Consider the following 10,811-nt stretch of genomic DNA (forward strand, 5'->3'; position numbering starts at 1 on the left):
CCAACCCCTGGAGCAGCATAGACCAGGTCACTCCTGAGGGATGCTGGGAGAACCTGGAGGCCAGATCTGCTTTGGTATGTAAAATATGTGCCTCAGTCCCTTAACCCTCCACTCTCCCCTCCCCTGTCCAAAACCAATCAGTCAGGTGATAGACCACGTATCCCAATATGATCAATGTACAATACACGTGTATTGAAATATCACACTATACTCAAACATTCATGATTATTGTATCAATAACTGTGTGTTGCTCACAAACAACTTACTTGCCCACACCTGTTGATCAAATGGACCATTAAGTTGTAGGTGCTTCTTTCGAAGCAGTTCCTGGAATAAACTCAAAATTGCCCATTCTCATGTTTGCTGTGCTGTGTTCAGATTTATTTGATTTGTGATTTAAAAAACAGATAATGTTGTGAGGCAACATTTCTGGTGACCGCTCTAAGTCATGCTTAGTCAGCATGTTCTTGTAATTAGCATGTGTATTCGCCAACAGTGTGTTGCATACATCACCATGGCCTTTCTGCTCTGCTCACCTAGAGCCTTAGCTCCAAGCACTTAACCACCTGTTACAGCTTTGTCTATGCATTGAGCCATTTTCTTTCTCTCCATCTGTTCTTGCAAGGTTACAGACTCAAAAGAAAATGGGATGAAGATTGCTCTAGTACTCCCAGGCTGCAATAGCAAAAGAGCGCACATAGCTTATGAATGACAAGAGATTGGTTTTTTGTCGTTCTGGAGGCTAACCGCTCATAGGAAGGCACTGGCAGACTTGGTGTCAGGTCTCTTTCCAGCTTTTAGAGGACACTTTCTTGCTGTGTCCCCAATTGTCAGAAGTATAAACAAGTACACTTTTGGGCTAATTCCATTAGCAAAGGCTGCCATTTTGTTAGCTAATCTTGATCACTAGTTTGATTGGGGGAATACACGCCTGGATATTAGCAGGGCACATTTTAAAGTGTCTGTGAGGGTTATTTCCAGAGGGCTCTGACACAATCAGTGAATCAATCTGTTGATGGATTCATAGTGGGATGGTGGAGTGAGAGGTGATGAGAAGGTGGGACCTCATTGGAGGAAGTAAATCACTGAGCCATAGCCTAAAGCCCGTACATCACCTGATACCTTCTATTATCCCCTTTCTCTGTTTTACTATAATGAGCACTGACTGCTCTGCTCCACCCTACCCTCCCCATCCTGCTAGACTGAACTCCCTGAAACCATAAGCTAAAATTCCTCCTTCTTCCCTTATGCTTTTGTTTTAAGTCAGGCATCTTGTTGTATAGATGAGATAATATAACTTCTATTACTGCGGTGATCTAATAGTGTCCCCCAAAGCATTGCTTGTCCTGTTAACATGATTACCTGTGGGGTAAAGGTTTTTATATGTGAATTAGGAGTGTGTGTGTGTGTGTGTGTGTGTGTGTGTGAGAGAGAGAGAGAGAGAGAGAGAGAGAGAGACAGAGAGACAGAGAGACAGAGAGACAGAGAGACAGAGAGAGACAGAGGGGGAGGGAGGCGACAGGGGCACACACACAAACAAGTTCTATGTCTAAAATTCTGGTCCCTTTAATCCCTGAGTAGGATCATCTAAAGCTAGGCAGAGAAATAAATTTCACTTTTTGGGTTAATTGATTGACACCCCAGGCTGCTAAGTTGTACTACTTTCCTGACTTTGGAACAACCCCACTTCCTCCCAGAACCCTACAGCCACAAAAGTTTCTTATTGGACAATGGAGGCTGAAAAAACATCTGCAGGTTAGCCTCCCTTTCTTATGCATACAAGACTCCAGACTCCCCAGATCTAATTTTGTCCATTCTGTTTGTCCAATTGATTGGTTGACTGGATTACTGTACAGATCAAATTGACCTTGATCTTCTTGCTTTGGCTTCTCACATACAGGGATTACGAACATGTGCTATGAGGTCTGATGCCTTATATGTTAATTGTCTCTCTTTTATCTCTTTGATAGGGCTGGTAGCGATGTTTTGCATTTACTCGAAGGTAATTTTTATCCATTAGGAAATAGTTCAAGACTGTGTCCTCTTAGAGATAATTGGCTGTCCTTTGAGACAAATTCAGGAGTGAGTTTTGCATGCGAGCTGTTTGAAGAGCACCTTGTTCACCACTGGGCCTCGTTTTCCCCTCGATTAACTCACAATGTCTAAGATTGAATTTACATAATTTAGTCTCTCTTCCTCTCACCTCCATTTTCAGGGACACACCAGAACTGCTGTCTCTCAGGCTGGCAGAGCTTTGACTCTCACATCCCTTCATGAGCAAACAGAACCATTTGCCTTTCAAGTTTCCTCTCCCAAATATTTCCAGGCCACCCTTATCTTCCTCACTTCACAGATGGATTCACTGTTATCCTACCTCCTAGTTCCTCTCACCCTTTCAACTTTCTCCTTTTCCTGGGTATCTAATTGTTCTTGTGGACCAGAGAGTCTCCTCTTTGCGTTAGACAACTTTTACTCCTCACAGTGCTTAGTACTGGGCAGCGCTGACCAGTTAGTTGTTCCTGGTAGGTGAACTTTTTGCCTTTACACACATAAGTGATGATGTGTGTAAAGCCCAGGGTTTTCTCCCATTCATTCTTCTCACACTTCTGCTTTCTGAAGTACTTATAGAAGGCTAACGTCTATACTGTGCCATTCTTTCGCTTACAACTTATTAACCCCGCCCTACCCCACCCCTTTTTAGAGACAAGGTGTCTCTGTCCTCCGATCCTCTTTCTGGGCCACTATATCAACACTATGCTCTGTTTTACCATCACCACAAAAAAAACTTCTAGTCTTCTCAAAAGGCCAGAGAAGCCATTTGAATCCCTTTGCACATAAAACTTCAGGATGTCAGAATGAGCTATGATGGCAAAGTGGAAGGAATCACATTGGGAGGCGGAGGCAGGAAAAACCAGTAGTTTAGTTTCCCTTGACTACATGGGAAGCAGACACTTTAGTTTTGAGCTGAACTCCCAGCTTAAGCAACAAGTTACTTTTTAATATAAGTATTCTTATATTCAGAATTTTTCTACCAAACAGTGCTTCCTCCTCTTCCTCCTCCAATCCTCTTTTTAAAGGTCTATGGTTGTTTTCCCTACATGTTTGTCTGTGTACCACTTGTATGTTTGGAGTTCAAAGAAGGGCAGAAGAAGATGCTGGATCTCCTAGAACTTTAACAAATAATTGAGCCATCTTTCAGTTCTTGGACATCAAACCTGACAGTTCTGGAAGAAGTGTCTGCCCACATCATTTTTGAAAAGGAGAGAACAAGAAGAGCTTGATTGGAGACAGGAAAATCAACTGTCATTGGGACAACAGTTAATTGTCAGTCACTTTGTATGATGAATCCTGAAGAGACAAAGCTGCCTTCATATAAATATGCTCTTATAGATTTTAAAATAAGTCTTGCCCTTAGAAGAATAGCTTAACTGCTCTTAACTACTCAACCATCTCTCTATTGTTGCTTTTCAGAAATTTGAAATTAAGTGAACATCTGTATTCTCTGACCTACACATGGGGGACTTTTCAAACGGACTTAGAACAAGCCTTTTCATTTTTAACTGTACCTTAACTTGAAGAGACAATAGCTGAACCTCTGAGCTATTGTGGTTTTTTTTTTTATTATCTATCTGTAAATATTGTACAGTTTTGCTTTCTTTGCTTGCATCTTTTGGATTTCATTTTCTTTTGTTTGTTTTTGTTTAGACTCTTCTTCCTTTGCTTAGGACAGGAACACTAAGAATGATCTGGGTTCTTCTTTCTTGACTAGGTCTAACAGCTTCTTCCCATTGAATCACTGGGCTCTATATAACAGGGTGAGTCCCTGTCAGTCTGCCACTGTCTAGCTGGGAGCCCGTGCAGTGTGTTTTTTTGAAGGATACTGCTCCTGCTTCTGGAACTACTCTTTCTTTCTTGGCCTTCATGACCTGCTACTTCAGCTTCCCAAAAGAGAATTTGCTCTAGCCCTTGAGATTCAACAGACCTTGACATGATGCTGATACCTGTGGCTTGAGACCTGCCAGAGACAGTAGGCCCAGCACCCTGCTCTTTAAGACTTCTCCTGGTCACAGTTTGAGAATTGAGAGTTTAAAACTAACACTACTACTCGTTCTCAATCTATTGACATCTCTTCCCATTTGACAAGTGAGGGTTCCAGTTGCTTTCCTTCCTCTGTCTGCCCACCTCATTCTCAGACAGGAGAGCAGCACAAGAACCCAATGGCAGACAGAACAATCAACTGTCATTGTGACAATGGTCACGTAGTGTAATAACTCATCCAGACCCAAAGATTTCCAGTCATGGCCCAGGGATTTTTGAGACATAAAGCCACCTCCATATAGCTGTTAGTCTTACAGATCTTAAGATATGGCCTGCCTTTAGAAGAATAGCTTAGACTTCCTTTGTGATAAGAACCTGTACTGAACACTGGTGTTAGGCTGTGTATCTGCTTAACCACGGGGGTGTCAGAGCAACACTGACAAGCTGTTCAGAGTCGGCAGAACACAACTCGTGACAGGGGTCTCCACATGTGTTTTTTGGATGAGGAACAGTGAGGTCTGGGACAGGTGCCGTGGTTCCCAATCTCCTGTGTGCCCACATACTGCTGGGGAGTGATAAAGATGGTCTAAGTCTGCTCTTCCCTACACACCAGGCAGAAAGGAGATGGCTGAGCCCGGGACAGGGCACACTCTGATTTGGTTCTGAGTGAGTGCCTAGAGAATATGGAGGGGCTGGAGGAGAGAAGGTCTTCTCTGGAAGATTTAGATGCAGCTCTTTATGAAGACAATGAACTCCCCAACCCCACCCCCAGTGATCCTTAACAAAGAAGACAAACAGTCCTTGCTTGTCCAAACTGCTTTATTTTTATGGCAAATGTGAATGCATACGTTTTACTCAGGGTGAACCAGGGATTAAATACCTTTTGCAGGAAGGAATGCTCATTGACTGGAGAATTCTGGGGTTTTAGGCTACATAAAACCAGTTGTCATGGTCCTCTCAGTGAAGTGTCATGGTTACGTGTTCCAGACAGGTAAAGCCTGGCTGGGAGCTGGTTCCACACCTGCTGTTCTCACTTCTGAGATTTCCAGGGTGTTTGAACCTGCTTTAACCTTACCAGTTCTGTCTGGTGGCATGGTCCACTTGCACCACATACTTGTATGAAAAAGGAGGAAGGATTCTCTGAACTTTGGGAAACTCTCGTCCTCAGGTAGGCATCTGGCACTGCCTGTTCTGGATCTTGCTCAGTGCAGCTGTCATCTTCAAGGTACACCACCAGGACAAACTGCTGAAGTGCCAGACTGTTCATGGGAATCAGACCAAAGGGGAAAAGTGATCAAGGAGAAAGCTTGTTAGCTAGGATCATGTGAGAAACCCAAGTCCAATACCTCTAGAACAGTGCTCAGTATGTTGAAGCCTATTGCAGACATGCCCAAAGTGGCAAAATCTCCAAGCTGCTCAGTGGAAATTTCTAGCTGAGCTGAATTAGGGTGACATGATCACTCCTTTCAGCCCTCATTGTGAACATCTGTCTTTTCTGCATCCTATTCTGCATGTTTCCCATTTCTGTTCCTTTTATGGTGGTTTAACTGTTTCTAATTGGCCTCCAGCCTCTTGCTGAGGTGTTGGCTACTGACTCCCACCACTACCCCATATATGAAGGCTACAGCATGCCTGACAAATGTACTTGATAAGCTTCTTTAAGCAAAACTTTAGAGCTATAGCAATAAGTTCAATGTCATTGAATCAACAGCATGGAAACTCATAGGACAGGAAGAAGATCTTTGTCTGAAGCTCTTTGGCAAATACTAACATGACATCAACACATATGATACAACTAGGGTGTGGTTCTCCATGATCTCAGCCAGTATGGTCTATGAGGGCAGTGGGAACAGATACAATGGGTGGGGGTGAAGTTTGGAAGTTCTGAGTATGTATGGTGAATGGCCACACTGGTACCATCTATCAGAAGGCAGATCAACTTTACTTAGGGTGATTCAAGGCCTATAAAGTTTTGAGAGACTGAGGATAGAAACATCCAGAATAGGCAAAAGTCACTGGCTGAGGGCTTAATTAGCATTGGGAAGCATTTAAGAAATCTCAGGTGCTAGCTGAACAGGTTCAAATTAGGGAAAAGAAAATTGAACCTGTAATCTAATTGAGGCTGTGTGACATTCCTCAGGAAGAGGCATATGTATGTTTTTAAAAAATTTCCAGACAAGGTCAGAGAGGAAGAACCTCTGCTAATGAGGGGAATCTTCCATATTGCACCAGTCCCAGAAGCTATCTGGTCATGGTGGATTTCTACCTTATTTAACAGTTTTCTCACACTAAGGGAAAAACAGAAAAGCAGCTAAGTTTGTATATACATTAAATAATTTCTGATTTTTTTTCAAAAGGAGGCTGGAAGGAGCTCAGTGGTAAAATGCTTGCTTTAAATATATAACATGTATATGTTTGTGTGTGCCTATATTAATATATATGTGTATGTATGTGTATGATGGGAGAACAACTTTTCCTTCTACCTTATTAGGTTCAGTGTCCGTGATTCTGCAAATATGTCTGACTAAAGACAGAGGAACAAGAGAAACGGCATGTGCATTTTGCTTGATGTTAATATTTAAAATTTTTACATATACATAAGGTTCCCAGAGAAGGACACCAAACCACAACATGTGGTTAGATATTGGGATTTTTATGCCATTATAACAAAGGGTGAAACATGTGTGGAGACATGACAAAACAGTGGGGGCCTGTGAGTGGTAAATATGTGGTGAAAACCAAAGCTATGCAAGGGAAATTTGGTAAGGCTCAAAGGCTCATTGACATGAATTCAGGTTTGTCCCACTGGTAAGTATTATCTCTTTGGGGCATGAACAGGGAAATATGGATCCTTTATTTATTTACTCGTTTATTTTTGCATGTACAAGGACGTGTGTGTGTGTGTGTGTGTGTGTGTGTGTGTGTGTGTGTGTATACATAAATGTGAAAGCCCAGGATCAGTGTCAGGAATAATTTCTAGTGGCTTTTCCATATGATTCATTGAGACAGGCTCTCAATCAAGCCAGAGCTCAGCAATATGGCTGCAATACAACTAGTCTTGCTAACCAACTTGCTTTGAGGATCCCTGTCTCTGATGTCTGGGGCAAGTCAAGATTCCCACCAAGCATTTATGGGGGCTTTGGGAGCTCTGAACTCAAGTAGTCACACTTGTATTGCAAGCTCTTAATGACTGAGTTATTTTCCTAGCTAAGTGTCTTCCTCAGATGGAAATATATACTCTGAGTTTAGGCAGAAAGTAGGAGGGTAGAAATTTTCATGATGGCTGCTATTTCTCAGTTCTCTTCAGTAAAACTACCCTTGTGTCAAAGTAACATAATTTTGGTGCTACACTTTCATCTCATTATTTCAAATTTAAGTCCCCATTAGAAACAATCTCATTGTTCAAACAGCTACTCTTCTTCCTGTTCAGCCAAGACCTCACATTAGTCCTCTTCATGGAAGGGACTCCTGTCATGAATGAGCTCTCTTGTAACCAAAGCGTCATTCTTGAGAACCATGGTAAGACAGTGTCTTCTTCTTGTAGGCCCTATGGCCATGAGATGTATTCATGTTACACATTGAACAATCTTCTGGAAGGCAGTTGCTGAGGGTCAGGTGGGTCCTTCCTATGTTGGCCTCTGAAGCAGTACATCCCCCACCCTTCATCCCCATGGTTGAGAGGTTTAGCTTCTGGATTTATTCCCTTTGATCTAGTTGGGTGGAAACCCTCTCTTTGCCTCTACAGTCTTCATGGCCCTGTACTGTTACAGCTCAATTCAACTGTACCCAGCTTAACACTGTAAACATGTGTATCTCCCAGCTTAGCTTCGTGGGCTTCCAGTAGCTCTTCAGCTGTGGTCCTTAATATCTAACCACTCCACAGCTGTACCAGCTCTCCACCTCTGCCTCCAGTAGGGCCTCTTTGAGATTTGTGAACTCTACTGTGCATCTTTAGCCTCTTTGAAGTCATTCCATAGTCTTCATAGATAAAACTATAATTATTATGTGGTGTCTAATGTATGATCTGAGAGTTCATATAGTAATTAAGATAAGGATAAAAGAGGCCACGTTTGCCAATGGCCTTCAGCTGTCTAGGGAAGTTGGGAGTACTTGACAAATTGCCACCATGGAAACTGACATAGTGTGTGAATTTACCATTATTCAGCACATTCTGACATTGTAGAAAGACATGGTTTGTTCACTATGTTTCTGGCATGACAGCCCCAGTGACATTTTCAATCATTAGTGGCCCTATTGCCTACCATAGTTGTTTTCTTCTTCCCTGACTCTTACTTTAAAAAAAATGAAAAATCCTCAACAAACAACTAGCTTCTGACATGTTAATTGTAGAGTATGTTTGTGCTTTCATAAGTCAGTATGATGAACGTCAGATCCTATAACCCGAGGTTATCAGTTTCTACTACTAAAGTCTGTTTGTTGCCTCAGACACTTTGTTTCTCCTCTTTACCCAGCCTCAGGCTGGCAGAAAAGATAGTCTTTCCAGCTCTGATTTATATTTGCTGTGGTGGGTTCACTACTCACAGACTCCCTTTCTGCCCATTGAAGCTCTGAAAGTCCAGGTTCACAAATGGGGCCCTTGTTCTTATTACTATCATTGAACTGGCAATCCACTTCTGGCCTTCGTGTGAGATGCAAAGGGCCAAATAATTCTTAGCGTGAAGAGCTGAATCAAAGCGTTGAGCCTATGTTATAGACATATACACTTAATGTAAAGCCACAGGATTTATAGTAAGTATCATGTAACAAAAAAGAGACAATATGCCACAGTCCCACAAGCTTCCAGATTGTCGATATATGAGTCTATGACAATGAAACTGCTATAGATTAGTGATAAGAGCACAGGAAGGAAGTGATAGATACTAGTTGGGGTACAAGCCTGGAGGCGCCTACTAAGCCAGGCTTGGCTATCCATCCATCTGCATCCTCGACAAGTAATACTGAAAAAAAAAAAAAAAAAAAAGGAGATGTTGTCAATGTGGCCACACTGGGCAGAGGAACAAAGTAGCGTAGAACCACCCGTCCCTGCCAAGACCATTCTCAGGGTCTTGACACAGGAGATTTAGATTCAGTTACAGAGCAAAAGGTAAGCATAGCTAAGCAACATCAGTCAAGGCGTGATCTCATCCATCATTGTCACAGTCTCAGATGTGGTCTGTCCTGGTGCAGTTACGTGACAAGTTGTCAGAAATGTGCAGTGTCTTTTTGGAGGACAAACTGTGCCTGCCCATCCCTGCCCCAGCTGATATTAGACTTTAGTCTTTTCCTTTTCCCACCAGGAGATACTTGGGAAATGTAATTTCTTGGAATCTGTTGCTTTAATAGTCAGATGGCTGCAGCCCTGTTTCAAGCTGTGTGCTTATATGGTAGTGGTGGGGGGTAACTGAGGAGCTCCTGAAAGTCAGGGTGCAGGGGCACAAGTTCTGTCAAAAGACTAGGGTGTGATCACAGATCTGTAGACCACTGTTCTTCACTCCTAACCCTACCTCCGTGCCAGGACTCTGAAACCCTGAAGTGAGCAGAAGAAGAGTGCCACCAGAGACATTCCAGCCTCTGCCACCAACACATGGTACAAGGAGTAAAACAGGCTTAGGTTCTAGACAGATGAATACGACTTCTCTTATGTATGTACCGGTTCCAGTGCCCAGTTCATCACATTTAGCCTTAACAGAATAAATCACGAGGCACACATCAAGGCAAAAACGTAGCTGCAAAAGACAGCAAGTGTCAGAACAGGCTTCAGATAGGACAGAATGTTTGGCATCATCAGATCTATGATTTAGAAATAGCCAAAAATAGTATGCTGAGGGTGCTATTGGGAAAAAGTTCACAAAAACACAAGATCTGATGGGGAACAGGGAGGGAGGTTAAAGAGATAAAAATACTGCAGAAGATCTGGAAGGAAACAGCCCCAATCCAACATGCTCTAGTAACACAAACATGGTTTTTGGTGTTGGTTTTTAGAGATAAAGTGTCTCTTTGAAATTCCATGTTCTGTTCCTTGATGCAACAGTATGCAGATGATACAGGTCCAGAAGCGCCCTCCAATGTATTAAAAGCTCATATCTCCCTGGGTAAAGAATTGTACCAAGAACACATGGTTAGAATAGAAATAGAGGCTGTTTGTATTGAAAAATATAAAAGTACTCCTGAGAATGGAGTAGGCTATCAAGCTGAGGAAAAAAAACCCATATTCCAAAAGCACGGGACCAGGAACTACATGACCCTTTATAGGACATTTATACAACACAGGCCTCTCCCACATTTTTATATTAGGGTGGGGTAGGGATAATCCTGGGAGGTGCTTTTAATCATCTTGGTCTGTTCCAAGTAGGAAAGGACTTCTAGTCTTTCTCTGCCAGCCATCTTCTTTCCTAACGTCAACCTTGTGGATTTCTCCAGTTTCTGCTCTCCTACCAGAGTGGAGCTTTTAGGAACTAACTAGCTTGCGACACCTTCACCCTTATCGATGGGTTAATCATTCATGGATTAAGGTTGTGGACAGACTGTGGGGAGTTGGTGGAACTGTGGAAAGCAGAGCCTGATGGGTGGAAATTACTTGAAGGCATGACCTGGAAAGAGCATACAGTTGTCCTTGGCTGCTTCCTTGCGTCTATGACTTGATCAGCCTTCTCTTCCTCCTCTTCACCCCCTCCTTCCCTTCATGTTCTTATCACCATGATGTTCTACCTCACCATGGTCAAGAAGCAACAGACCCCCGTGAACATAGACTTGGACTTCTGAGATACTGAGCC

The 10,811-nt window shown here is 42.7% G+C and overlaps 1 pseudogene across 1 annotated transcript in view; it reads right to left on the reverse strand.

The window, feature by feature from the left end:
- LOC308439233 (E3 ubiquitin-protein ligase FANCL-like) overlaps positions 1-5,305 on the reverse strand; it is a 12,549-nt pseudogene extending 7,244 nt beyond the window's left edge. Inside the window, exon 1 of the transcript in view lies at positions 5,153-5,305. The product of the transcript in view is annotated as an E3 ubiquitin-protein ligase FANCL-like (transcript). The remainder of the gene's footprint in view (positions 1-5,152) is intronic.
- Positions 5,306-10,811: the final 5,506 nt, after the last annotated feature.

This window comes from Micromys minutus (assembly GCF_963924665.1).
Source record: "Micromys minutus genome assembly, chromosome: 1".
Taxonomy (NCBI): Eukaryota; Metazoa; Chordata; class Mammalia; order Rodentia; family Muridae; genus Micromys; species Micromys minutus.